The sequence below is a fragment of the Drosophila virilis genome, chromosome 2 (genome assembly GCF_030788295.1).
Source record: "Drosophila virilis strain 15010-1051.87 chromosome 2, Dvir_AGI_RSII-ME, whole genome shotgun sequence".
Taxonomy (NCBI): domain Eukaryota; kingdom Metazoa; phylum Arthropoda; class Insecta; order Diptera; family Drosophilidae; genus Drosophila; species Drosophila virilis.
The window spans coordinates 4,999,119-5,014,293 of NC_091544.1; the positions used below are offsets into that span (position 1 = coordinate 4,999,119).

The 15,175-nt window shown below is 39.4% G+C and overlaps 1 protein-coding gene across 1 annotated transcript in view; it reads left to right on the plus strand.

The window, feature by feature from the left end:
• The first annotated feature begins 320 nt into the window (after positions 1–320).
• The window catches only part of wat (waterproof), a 35,059-nt gene continuing 20,204 nt past the window's right edge, over positions 321–15,175 (plus strand). Inside the window, exon 1 of the mRNA XM_015171359.3 lies at positions 321–752. The gene's annotated coding sequence lies outside the window, so the exon portion shown is untranslated. The remainder of the gene's footprint in view (positions 753–15,175) is intronic.

A 15,175-nucleotide genomic window follows, 5' to 3' on the forward strand; every position in this document is an offset into this window, starting at 1 on the left:
CGGCAGCTCGCTGCTCTGCCTATCGACAGCGCCACTCAATTTGACTTTTGTCTGTAACAGCGCAACCGCGACGCTGGCGCTGACGCTGACTGCGACAGCGACGGCGACATGCGCTTGCTACCCCAAAGCTTGGCTTGGCTTGGCCGCCTACAATGCTGGCGCGGCAGTTGCCGCCGCACGTCTTAGGCAAGCGCAGCAACCGCGACCGCGACTGAGACGGCGACTGTGACGGCGACTGCGGCCGTTTCAATAGATAGCTAAGCCGCGTTCAGGCCTCCGTTTGGGCCGCTGTCAGGTGTTGTCGTTTTTGCAAGCCGCAGTCGAGCTGAGTCGTTTTTCGTCTGCCTGGCAGCGCGGTTCTGGAACGCGTTCAATTCGCTGGTAAATAAGCTCGGTTTCGGGGCTAAACGCGAAAAACATAGCCAAGTCGTTTTTCCTGAATTACATTTACCGTCAGTCGGAGTTGATTGCCGTTCAGGAATTTGGATTTTTTTTGCCACTGGCCAGCACAATTGTGCAACATCGGGGTGCGCTGCGTGAAAAGCGTGAAAATTTCGAAAGTGCGCAGCCAATTGCAGCGAACACTATTTGGATACACACACACACACACATGCACACACACACACAAAGCAGCCAATACAGACAATTTTGATCGCCGATCTTTGTTTTGAAAACAATTTATTTGGCTAGATCAAAATTTACAGATCCATCGCACAGCTCAAACGTTGCATTCGTGGAATTCGCGCTACTGAGTAAGCCAAATTGTGTATTTCCATTAAATTTTAAAGAGTTGTATGATTCATGATATTTCGTGTGGTGTGTGGCATTATCTAAATTTAAAAAAAAAAAAAGAAAAAGCTAAAACAAGTTTTTGGTGTTTGCAATGCAATTTTTAATTCAAACTTTTTGACACACAAACAATGTAATATTTAAAGATTTTTTGAAAATCAAATGTAATATATATGTTTTGATCTTGATAACTATTTTGAACTTTGAGAAAAATGTGTAATAAACCAATATGTGGAATTTAAAAGTAATTTTTGTTCAAAAAATGCGCATACGACACGTTGAACAATTTTTATTTTTATGCTCTGCTCACAAAGTGTATGCGTGCATATTAGTTTTGAGCAATGTTCGTTGTATAAAGAACATTTCTCTCGCCCGCTTGAAATTTATATTGCCAGCTAAGGCTGCAAAATGCGAAAAGACCCAAAGTTGTGGCGCTAGGGACAACAAATTAAACTGATAGATTACTGATGAACTACTCTAAGGTTGGTGATAAAAAGTCCTTAAAAGTCTTTAGTTAAGGTTTGCATTCTTCGAGCTATTAAAGCAAAGTGTTCTCTATTCTAAGTCTAAGCACTGTAAACAGAGTATAGTGCGGATGGTTTGGCCTTTCTTTGTTTTAAATGAAAAAGGAAATAAAGAATATGCAGTCTACTTTTCTAATTAATAAAATCTGATAGACAAGATCATGCGAATACACTTGCCATATTAAGTATCTTCTGGCGTATTCTCTTTGCCATATAAATATTTAAGTACACCTTTGGCAATCCCTAAGGTGCGACATGTGATTTATATTGTCTGTGCATTTTCTTTATTTACTAGAAAAGCAAAGTCAGGGCACGTGTCGTTACTCTCATCATATTACATATTCCAAACATTTCTCGAGTGCATACAATTTGCATTGACATGAGACAAAAAAATTGTTTTCCTCTAATTATGCGAACTAGATCTTGGCTACAGAGATCATATCTTATCAATGCTTACTTAAAACAATATTTTTTGTTGAACTTTTGATGTTAGTTTTTTTCTTCTCAATAAAAACTATTGTAAGCTATAATATAATTGCCAATTCTTGGAATTGGATTTTATAACACTTTTTAGAAATATTCAAGCTTTTAAAAAAAAATTTAGTGTTAAAAAATTAAGTTTTTTATTAATAATATTTTTTCTTTTTATTAATTTAACCTTGATTATTTTGTTGCCCAACAGCAGAAAATAAAAAAAAAACGATTGTTCATTAAGTATTAAATTAATATGAATAGCTCTACAATATCTATTAAAGACTGCATTCCTAAAACGAAATATTTGTATAAGTATTTGTGCAGTTGCCGTTCACTTGTGATTAATTCAACCATGCTAATATTTTGCGCTGTCGCACGTGAAACTATCAAATGCGTATGTGTGTGAGTGTGTGTGTGCGTGTGTGTGTGTGTACCATTTTGATTTTCAGCTAAGTAAAACCTTGAAAAACTTAATCGATGCAAATATTGAATCAAAGTCAAACAGCATTAAACTTGCCGAACTTTACCCGGGGTCTGAATAAGTTTGTTTTTCCTCGCAAAAGGCGAAAGAAACTGCATAAGCTACGAGACACACAGAGCAAGAGCGTCAGACAGAGAGAGATAGATATAGCGAGAGAGAGAGAGATAGAGAGAGAGAGGGAGAGCAGCAAGTGCAGGAGAGAGACATAGACTGACAAGCTAAGGTTGTGGCTGGTGTTAAGGCTGCGGCGCCTTAGACTAAAGTTGGAGCCAAGGCTTTAGTCGAAGGTCTTTTTTTATGAATGAGCGCAGCGTAGCGCAAATATTTGACAAATCCCGCGAATGCGCTGCTTACTTATGCTGTCGTCACGTCGGGATTCGATGGGTAGCTGGCCAGTCATACTGATGAGGATTGCAGGAAGCTGCGGCTGACAGCTCAAAGCTGAAAGTCTTCTTGTCGCATTAAACTAAGCCCATGCAGGCACACATATGTTGCGCTTGGCATTGGCAGTGCCAAAGGGCGGGTGGGGATGAAAAGAAAAAATAAAAAAGAAACGAAATTTGCATGCAATTTTATCGAGGTGTAATTTATATTTCGCACCTTGTGCACTTTTTGCAGCATTCAATTTGTTTGGCTCGTTTGTAGCCGCTGCTGTTGTTTATGCAATTTGCGAGCTGAGCCGTACACCAAAGGAAAGCAAATGGCCGCAGAATGCCCAGACTGAGACTCGGATTCAGATTCAGATTCAGTAACAGCAACAGCAGCAGCAGCAAAAACAAACACTTATACAGACACACGCATGCACAGACACAGACACTACTAACTACGCTAACGAGTGCAGTCGCGTATCTGTATCTTACGGATAGCTCAGGTAACACACCTCAGCGCTGTGCTGAAATGCGCCAATTTGTATGCAAGTGGCGTTAATCGTGTAATCCGGCAGCAATGCGTTGCACACAGTTGGCAGCACCGGCCCCCAGTCGCACAGTCTCACAGCCCCCATGCCAGCTGCTTGGGCAACGCCAGCATAGTCCAAGTCGAGGTCGCCGCCAAGCAGACCCTGCTACGTGAGATGCGCCATTGTATAAAATTGATTTGTAATCGATAAATGTGCGAATATTGCGCTAACGTTTAAATCAAAAGCCAAAACATTTGCCGTTTGGCCGTTTGGCAATTTGCCGCTTTGCATGCACACTGTACCCAGATACAATTGTATCTGGCAATTGCAAAAATGTTTCTTCGCCAGTTCTTGGCACTTTAATTATATACGTGTTCGCCCGTGCTCGTGCACTACGCCTGGCCAGGCCGCCTTTTGTGCTGAAAAATTGAAAAATCAAACACAAGGAAAACCACTCGACGAACCGCAGCAGCCGCTGTCGCAGTTGCAGTCGACGTTGCAGTCGCAGTCGTTGCAAGTAGCTGCTGCCACTGACAAGGTTAGCGCATGGCGTTTATTTGGGGCCTCTGGTGGTCGCCATTGAATTCTAAACGAACCGTTGATTCATAGTGCAATACCAAGTATTAATCTTGCTGCAAATACACTCACACAGACGCACACACATACACACACACACACACACGTGTATATATAGTTGCAATTTTAGTCAACCGCCAGCTTCTTGTTAGATGTGGTGTTGTTTTTTCATTGTGGCCAACAACAGCTTTGGCATTAACAAATATTTAATTGCAATAAATGCACCGGAATACCTTGACTATGCTTATGCCTGAGCTTGAGCTTGAGCACGGCAATCTACCAAATCTCTGAAGAGCTCTGAATAGTAGCTGGCCTGCTAGACGAGCACAGACACACATCGATAGCTGTGATGGCCACAATTTGCCAGCTATCTTTGTGGCCACTTGTTGGCCAAGGAGCACACTCACAATTAAATTATTTATGCCTCCAGTTGTGGCCCATAGAAAGGTTAAATTCATTCATGCATTTTGCTGCAGCACGTTAAATTGCGAACGTCTCGCTTACGTTAATAATTTATTGTCGTTTTTGTCAACTCATTTGGGCCGCATTTGTGCTTGGCGCGTACCGTTCCGTATTTACCTGCCGTATAATAAGCCAGCTACGAGTACTTACTGCCTGTAATAGCTTCTTAATTATGCATTTGGCCATAAACATTTTGACCAGCTCCAAAAAGCGTCTGCCAGCATAGGCAAATGGGTCATTACCACTCAGCACAGCCGTGCCCGAAATTTTCTTCTTCTGGTCAGCTAATGCCGCTGAAGACCTTGGCTTAACGTGTACATAAAACACAGATTTACAGGTCATCAAATGTGTGTAGCTGTGTACTAAAATAGATATGCTGGTTAGATATGCTGGCAAGAAGTCGTGCTTAACTGCGAGACTAGCCGCAATAATTCAAGGTGAAATTAACTTCATTTTTAATCTCAATATCAAGCAAAAAGTTCTTCAAAACCAAGCTGCAAAATATGCCAATTTTAAAGTGCTTTAGTTTTGCAACAACTTTAATTAATTATGTTGGTATTTCATGTTTACAAAAGTAATTTAAACAATTAATTAAGTAAGCATGTTTAAACAAGTTATTTATAAACATTTCATAAGTATTTATATTTTCAAAATTTGTCAATAGTCCGTTTTAGTGTTTGTTTATGTTGTAATAGTTTGTAATATTTGAATATGAAATTGTACAGTCTGTCAACATTGTATGCGCACTCCTCTTGCATGTCATTGAGTCCATTCTTTCATATAAAACTATTCGTTTAACTTTTTGTGCGCAGACTAGATAAATCCCAGCTGTGCTCCATAAACATGCCTATTACAACTTACATAATAAATTAGCACAGACTTTCTCAATTGTACTCAGCTCTGCAGTTCAGCTTTCCTTTGCTCTATTAATATTAGTTTACCTGACTTTTATTTAAAAAATTTTTATTGTCCGCTCGTGGGCAATATTTAAGGGCACAAAATTATATGTGGTATGTCAAATATCAACGATTTATCTTAAACTACATTATGTTAAACAGATTTATATGCTACTTGAGGTGCGTGAATAAAATTCTTGTGTTGTCAGTTGTAAAACTGGGGTGAACTCTTTTACATACTTAATTTAATAGGTATACCAAATAATCGACTCAGAATTCTATTGATTTCTTACATACTCGAGAATATAATTTCTCTTCTAATACGAATTGTGTGCTGAATGGCTTTAAAATCTTTAAACACATGTCCCCACCAGGCTTTGCCTTTAAACGTCAAGCACAGGCCAACATTATTTGATATGTGGTTTAGGTTTAGATGCTCAAACCTCTTAGAGCCCACTCAAAAGAACTCAGCGTTTAGTCATAATTATGGCAAACGGAAAAATTGAAAAAGATTCCGCCCTTTAAGTGTAGTGCAAAAATCAAATTGACGCAATGATGTTGCTACCTTTAATTAAATTAATAATTATGTACCTTAATGAACGTATAATTGAATAATAAACTACGTGCACACGCCTCCCTCTAGTGAATACGTATGGTATATTTATATATGGGTTGTCAGGGTTATTATTGTTGCTGTTGCGTATTTAATTTGTTAACCTTTTAACTTTTGTACACTTCAGCAGGGAGCCCTCCAGAACCCGCGCGTAATAAAAATGAGTTGGATCTCATTAAGTAATCACATGGAATATTTCCGCAGCCAATTAAACCTGAAAGCCGCACCGTCGGATGAAAACACCAGATAGCCTGACGGATAGATGGACAAGCATGCTGTTACATACGTATATAAATACACATAAAGATACAGATACAGTTACAGTTACAGTCACAGCTATAGATACAGTTACAGATATACTTGCATATGGAGTAACAAATACAATTAAATTCGTTTCAGGAAGCATTTATGCAGTTTGCATACATACATTTTTTTTCATTATGTCGCCAATTTTTTTTGGTTTTTAACCAAGCACCCATTAACGGCTTTAGCCGGGTATAATAGTTTTGTCCCGATATCTATCCCCATTTTAGATTTTGATACGATATTTGCTAATCATAACTTGAAGATTTAAGAGCTAGAAACATTAAACATATACAGATCCGATATTTAACCGATGGATATGACACCGATCATTTTATAGTTAAATGGTTTGCGCCTTGATATATTAAGTGCATTAAGGTGCCATATATCGGCCGTGAAAAAATCATTAAGATCGGTCAATAAGCACCAAAGTTATTAAAGGCTACAAATCATATATATGTGTGGGGCATAAAGAGTTGTTGTTGTGTAAATGAATTAAAAGCATAAAGTTCTCATTTTTATTGCTGCCCAAGGGTATCTGCTAGTCGGGCAGTCTGGACTAGCGCATTCCTGTTATTTCTGGCTTGTGTCAACGATACAAAAGTGCAACTGAGGATCCGTTGATGAACGCAATGAATCCCATAATGGGAATTTAATAAAAGTGTACCTTCAATTTAGCACGAATAGCATTGAGTTAAGCAGTGTATCCTACCCTAATTGAGTATATGAGATATCGATTGAGCCGGTTTTTGGCTGCGGCTTGCCAGTTGGCCATTTAGCGCAGAACCTGAAAATTGAAGGCGATGGCACGACAACTTCCGCAAACAAAAGTTTCCACTGCGCATTATTTACGAGTGCAGTTGAAAAGATAGCCCCAGCCGGCTGGCGGTTACGTTACGTTAGATCGAGCGGTTGCACCACAATAAATACCGCGAGCAAACAATTTCCAGACAAAATTTTAAGTTTCTATCAAATGGCGAGCCAAAATGCAGCCTCTACACTTGCAACTGGTTTGACATAATTTTGCAGCCACGAAAAGTGGCCAAGCCGATAGCCAGCCTGGCCGCCAGTCCGGCTGACTGACAGAGGCGCGTCGTTCGACAGGTTCCAAGCCGTTGATGACTGGCCGTCCACGATTCGACGCGCCATGCACACGCATCGCAGCGCAGCGACGGCGGCGTTTTATTAAGTAAGTACTTTTGGCCGGTTGACTGCTTACTTCAATCTTACTGCCTATTTGTATCTCATGGATACGCGTTGTATAGCATTTCACATTTGTCTGTTTGGCTTTGCTACATCTTTGGCCCACTACCATTTTGGTATTTCGGTTTTTCGGTTTGTTTGCACAATTTATGCGCAACAGTCGCCAATGCTGTCGGTTCACAACCGTTGCCGTTGCCCTGGCCGCACCTCGTACTTCCCCCAAAATGCCGTACGCACAACTGTCCCATGGCCTGTGGACACTGGCTAGCCAAAAACTTTGTATCTTTTTTCGAATTTCCAAGCCAAAACTACGTGCGTGTCTGTGTATGCACACATATTAGCCACAGTAACCACAACCAAAACTGTTCGCATGTGTGTGCATTGGCGGCAGCTCTGATACTAACTAAAAGCCAACACCATAGTGGCTACCAACTTTCAGCTCGTAAATAAATCAAAGCAATGCCAAGCACAGTGGGCAGAAGTCATTCAAATAACAATTAGTATAAGGCTTAATGATTGGCTTAGTAAAATTATTATTTAAAAAGAATTACGTTCGATGTTTAGCTTTTATAACTGCAATTTCCTATTCAGCTTTAATTGTTCAATTCTGACCTTAAGATCTATGACTATATATATATTTATACTATATACTTATAATTTTAATAATACTGTAAACATGTCTAATTATAAATGAATATGAATTTTTAGATCAGTCAGGGCATAGAATGACTTTAACTGTAGCTTACGTTTAATAAGAATCCGAAGTCCTTTGTGGTATGTTATGCAAAAGATCGTGCAGGCAAAGCTTATTTCTGCTTGCCTAAATGCATATCCCTTATTTCTTTACAATTTCCCATCAAGCACTTCAATTTATTCATTTCCCATTTTCCTTCTATTCCTTTCATTTCGGCAATTATTCTTTTTGATTCTTTCTTGATCACAAACTATTTCAGTTAAGAACTTGCTCAAACTTATCTACGAATCGCCAACATTTCTAATAATTTGCATTCAAAATGTATCTTATTTATAGAAACTTCTTCTCCGTTGCCCTTTCGTATGCTTTGCACAATGGAATATCTTAAACTGTCGCTTTGCTGCTGGCGATACATTTTAATGAATTCTATCCACTGTTTATTGCCTGCCCTGCCTACCTCCTTTAGCTTTTTATACATATGCGTGCTTCTTTTGAGCTTTGGTAATTTGTTTTAAATATTTGTTTAAAATATCAAAACGCACGACAACACACGTACACATTTGTACGTGGTATCTAACAGATACATGTGAAAATAAAAGTTGTTTGCAGTGTGGTGCTAGGAGTGGTGCTTCGACTGGGTTCTCAACAAATAAAATAAACCTCTAACTGCACATAACAAACTTCCCACTAAATCTCAAGCCCTTCTGTGTACACCCGAAAAATATATATACAGACACACACACAATCACACAATCACACACACACCTTTTGGAAACATATTGTGTTGTCCAGAATGAGATAACAATACTAAACGAGTATGTGCGTCCATAGGTCATTCTTAACGGTTCCGTAAACGTGCTATGATCGGGCTTTCCATGGATTGCTATGGCTTTTGTTATGCATTACGCAGCTCTGTTATGTTGAAACGTGTGCGCGGGTTTTCTTCCTGTGCTTTGGTTACCAATCACGGCCTAGTCCCAGTTTCGAAATCTTCCGCTGACAATTTTCGTCAGCATACGTGATATAATTTGAGGGCGACTTTCGAAATTTGGCCAGCAACTGGCCTATAGTTCAATATATATATATATATTGATTGATAAACAATTGCTTAAGAATATATAATTTGATTAATTAAAACGTATGTACACAATCAAGCTTATCTAATGCAAACTCTGCTAGCTTTAATCACTTTTTGTATGATCTGAGATTAATTCTCCCTTTGCACTGTAATTAAATATTACATGTAAAACGGACTTGGACATATTATAATTGATAAACTAAATAAGCGTGTACTCGCTGACCCATTAATGTTGGAACCGGTTGCGTGTGTGCTTTTAATTACTTTGTTAGACACAAAGTACTATGTTGATATATATGGTATGCCATAGTTTATGGATAGAACCGTTTAAATAGTTATATCCAATGGCTAAATGCACCAAATCGAAAAGAAAAGCCACAAAAATACCATAAACTAGCCATTTCTCCAACACATCGACGACTACATACCCTTGCCACAGCATATTTTTAAGGCAGCCTTCCAATTTAAGTCCAAAATTTGTAATACATAACATAAGTTTTAAGATATTTTAATTGAAATTTTTTTGACTGGAATCTTTTTCTCACTTAAAATTGATTTCTTCAGAAGGTATGAAAAGACTGTCCATATTCCAACAAATATTGTTGATTGCAATAAATTCATAAGCGAATTGGCATTTCATTTCCAAGTGATTGAAAATGTATAGAATACATGTATTAGAAATATTTTGTATTAAGCTTTTCAATATTCGGCTAATTTGGTTTTCCTTAAAATTACCCATTAGTATACATTAGTATATGTTTATTTGCCCCCGTTGCATGTCCTTCGATTATTCGTTGCGCGCCTGTTATGGCAGTGTATAGAAATGAAAACCGCGACAGCGGATAACACGCTGATCATATCGCAATGCACACTGCTCTGGGCTGAAATATTCAAGCAGAAAATAAAATCAAAAGAAAAAAAAGAAAATGGAAATGAAATAAAACAGAAAGTATTACTATATGTACTATTCCGCTCGATGCCAAATCATAAAATCAAAGAGCGCTCAGCACGTTGGGAGGGGGGTCAGGCGAATGAGTGAGGGGCACGGGCAACGGGAGCAGTCTATATCGGAATCCAAAAGCGTTGCTCGGCATGGGCAAGTTTATTGCACGCACCAAAACCGCATGGAATATGGTCAGTGGCCAGGTGAGCTGGCCGCACGACGGCATTGGCGAGATGTGTGTTGTGTTGTTTTCTGTTGTGCTGTGTTGTGTTATGTTATGTGGTGTTGGCTGATTGAACGTGAACGTTTGGTGCTTAAAGAGTTGTGCAAATAATAAGCTACATAAATAGAAATACATGGCATGGCATACTTGATTTTCAGATGATTTGGGCAAACAATAATGTTAACAAGATTAGTGCTAATTGAGGTTCTCGACACGAACGAAATTTTCGCCGAACCTCAGGCGGAAGCTGTGCGCGGCCTGCGAAAAACCAGCGGGCATATTAAAGTTCCGAGATTTATGCATAAAAAAAAAAAATGGAGTTATACAAAAATCTGTCACAAGCCAGCTGGACATCGGCAAAGCCCGTGGGGGGAGGGGGGTGGCACGGGTAGAGAGAAATGGGCCAACTGAGAGTTGTTGCTGCATTTCAATCGTATTTGCATGCGATTGGATTCATTCATTCCATTTGCCAGAGCCCTTATTCAATTGGCAGAGGCAGACGGTCAGCGAGCAGAGGAGAGGCAGAGCGGGGCGGGCAAGCAATTCAGTTATGAAGCCCGAATGTTGCGTTCTTTATTTATTTTGCGCACAAAGTGTTTTTGTATGTAAGTAATATATACATTTATGTTTGCATTTATGAATATATGCACGTATATGCACAAACATTCAGCCACCCCCTCCAAGCCACCCACAAAACGATTCAGTTATTTTTTATGGTTTCTTGCGCCGTTGTTGTTGTTGTTGTTGTTTTTTTGTTTTTATTTTTTTGTTTGTTGCGTTAAAGCATATAAGTGCAATCGATAAACGTGCGTGGGCGGTGCCTATCTTTGGGCGCAATGCAGTCAAAGGGAAGCAACCAATAGCTACGCACACACACACGCACACACAGGCACACGCACACACAGGCACACGCACACAGTTGCATACACGTTCCTGTATCCGCTGGATTACAAGCAAGACGAGCGTTTGGGCCATCCGGCAAGTATAAAAGTATCGCAAACGCTCCATGAAATCGATTTAATCATAATCCAGCTTTTACTATTTATTGTTTTGAAGCTATAGTATAAATATGGGGATGCATTAATACAAGCACAAAATATTATTCACATGCTTTTGTTGCTGCTACGTTGTTGCCGGACGCCCATTGCTGTAGCATATTTATGGTTATAGTATGCATAACTGGAGGCAACCATAAAGTAATAATATGAAAGCGCCAAAGCAGCACAAGACCAAGCCAAGCCCCCGTCCCAAGCACCCAACCCCAACCCCCAATTCCCACTCCCAACACAGCAGCTACCAATGTTTCAATACATGTCTAGCTTGAGGCAGCACAGTGGGGTGGGCTGCCTTTAAGGAGGCGTGGCAGTTGTAGTTCTCACAAGTAATCCTCGAGCAATCATTGATTTCGGTTCAACTTAGTTTTCTTATGCAAATACGCAAAGCATTTTCCATTTTGACTTGATCCCGTGCGTGCGTGAGTGTGTGTGTGTGGGTGTGTGTGAGTGTGCGAGTGTGAGTGTGTTTGAGTTTTATTTGTGTTAAAGCTAGTGCTTGGGATAAGTGAGTATTTGGATTTTCTTTTTGTATCAAATTGAAAAAATAGCAGAACAAAATATGGTAAACTTGCAGCCGAATGTGTAATTGTCCACGATGATTCTAAATTGTTGTTATTATTGTGTTGATGCAGGGCTATCTAAAATTTTGTTGAACAGTTTTGAAATTAGATTTCACATACTGATGGATACTGCTTTCTAGCTCTACAAGGAACTAAATTATATATATTTATTTTCCTACTCACACCCAAGCTATAACCAATCAGATTCTCAAAGATATCACATGATTATATGTGTATTATTTGTTCTGATTTTCTGTGTTATTCATTTATAAAAAACATTCAATTATAGCTTATTAAATTTACAAATTGCGACATGAAAATCAAAGTAAATATCAATGAACGTTAATGATAGTCCGTTGGGCGCAACATTCTAATTTATTTAATATGCTGCCTGCTTTAAAACAGATAAACAAATGCGCTTTACAATAACTGAAATCAAAAGGCCACAAACAAATTTATTTGCATTTTAAAATGAATGAAGTAATAACTTTTATGCCGCATTTAATATATATATATATATATTTATATATATGTATGGATTTTTATGCGCTGCGCAAACATTGTGCCAAACATTTGATTTTATGGAAATTTTTGATTTGCAACAAGCAAAATAAATTGCATGCAATTTGTGGGGCGCATAAAAATGAGCAACATAAATCCAGTTGCCGGACGAGCCAGACAGCCGGCCAACTAGCTGGCCAAGTGCATGTGGGCCAGGTCCAGCCTGTCTGTCCCAATTCAGCCTGTTCATATTTCGTATCAAGTAACCGAATCCACAAATGCATAATTATATGTTCATAGCAGCAAAATGCTTTTGGCCACAAAACATGCCATACACACAACATTCGAACTTTGCCACGATATAGATATAGTTATGTTTGCTGTTGTTGCTGGTTCCATTAGAGCCATGGTCTATTTGCAGTTCGTTGTTGGCTTAGAGGGTGCAGCAGAAGCAGCGCAATCATAAGAATTAACAATGGTGAAATCAGTGAAACAGCTATAAAAACACAATAGATGCGACCAACAAACAGTCCAAAAAATGAAAGGGGCAACAATTTACTTTGGGGCCAAAGGCCAATGCCTGCCTGCATGGTGGGGTTGTCTTCGGCCGGGGATTGTGATAAAAAATAATGAGCAAATTGTAGCAACAACGTCTGGCAGTAAAGCATCTTTGTGCTACTTTGTCTGGGTCAGTCGGTCGGTTGGTCGGTCTATCGGACGATGGTGTTTTTTTTTTTTTTTTTTGGTATGTGTCCAGATTGGTTGTTGGTCTGCTGCCAAAACTGGGCGGTACAGTCAATGAATTGGGCGTAACAACAACAAATTGTCGTTTAAGCGAGCGTAGCAAATGAATTTCTATGAAATTTTATAGCATACACAGTTGACATGCACTGATACAGTCACAGCGATGCGTCCATAGAGTGCCTAAAGAAAAGCGAGCACATTGATACCAACAAACAACAACAAGAACAAGAACAACAACGTCGAACACTAAATAACATGCACAATGCCAAGATAAACGGCCAGATGAGCAACAACAACAACAACACAAACACTTTGGCCAAACAAAAGCCTTTGTACGTGTCAAGCACTCATTGCTGCCTAACATGCCGCACAGTTGACGTTGACGAAAAGCAATGCGGCAACGTGTGGGAAAACAATCTGTAACACTTGCGCCTCACGGCGGCCAGTTCATGCTGGGGGCAGCCAGGGGGCAGGTCGGTGCAGGCCAGACAAAGTCAAGTCGGCTGCAGAGTAACCTCATCTATTCATCCAGGCGCTAGCTCAGCACGCAACACAGCCTGCCCACAGACACACACACACACACACACACATATAGACAGCTTCCCCACAGTTCACAGTCAGCAGCCACGCCCAGCAGCCTTTTCATCCGTGCGTCGCTGCTGACACTTGAGCCAGCAATCAGGCTCAATCGAAGTGTAGGCGGATTCAGGCCCCAACACACCCCAACACGCCCCGTAGCTTGCAATCTGGTGCTCGCACTCAAACGTTCGCACGTACACACACACACACACGCACACGCACGCACACACATACACACTATTTAGTTGTGTCGTACTTAAGGCTGTCAGCTTTGAAATCTGAGCGTGTTGAGCAGCAACAACAACAACAACAACAGCCACAATAATAACAATAACAAAAATAAATCGCCAACAATAAATAATCGTCGAGAGTAGCGCTCGTTGTTGTAGGCCCTGCTTATTGCATTTGTAGTCGTATTTGTAATACAATTGTTTATGCTTTTGCTTTTGCGGCTTGTTGTTGTTTTGTTTTTATGGTTTGCCGCACACACCAACATCATCACACACACACGCACAAGCACACGCACACGCACACGCACACACATACCTCCTGGCTAGCCAGCAAAGTGTGACATAGTTTATTGTTATTTTATTGGGACCTCTTTTGGGCTTTCGCCTGCTTTGTAAATAATTCGTGCTCGCCACGTTTATGACGTGATTTCTTCTTCAGCCACTCACACAACCACCTATCCCCCTCTCTATGTGCTTAGCTGCATAAATGCTCATATATATATATAAGTTTATATATGTATTTGTGTATGCTTGTAAATTGTAACTGCGGATCGCATTCGTGTCGCCTTGCCTTTGCACATTGCAAAAGAATTTGAAATCCGAGCACCTGGCTGCATCTTATCCCATTGGACTTGGCTATGCTTTATTTTGTTATGTTATATTGTGCATATTTGTCGCAAGTTGAGCTCTTCTATAAGCATGTATTTATATCGCAATTTATGTTTATTAAGCTTATTATATTGTATACTATAAGCTGTGTTTTCTAGACAGATGCGCGCCCGAGAGTCCAGCATAATGTTGTTATATATCATGAATTAGAAATTATATAGCATACATACGCTTTGGGTCGGTTAGTCTTATTGATCTTTGACCTCAGATAATTAGTTTTTCTGTTTTTTTGATTAATTGTTATAACATTTTCTTATTATTACTCCAAAATTTCTTTAAAAGTCAACTGGAACAAATTCAATTGGGTTAATTTAATTACATTTTATAAACGGTCAATGCAAATTGAATCTTGGCAGTTATTCATCCGAAATGTGAAATGTTTACATTTAAGCAAACATATTTGATTGAAATGTTTGTGCGTTTTGGTATTTCAAATTCACGAAAATTACTAACATGTGTATGGTGCAGAAATTTGGTTATTACGATAATACAAATTCATTAAGCCCAAAATGATTTACAGCTAAATTCGCCGTAGATCCTAGCTACATTTTAAAGTGAGTTGCTTATGCAAATACTCATATTTTGCTTTATTATGTAAAAAAAATAGTTTGGTTTCCCTTTTTTACATTGTTTTTTTATATTTTTATACTCGTATTCAAATGTGGCAGGTGTAATTGCGG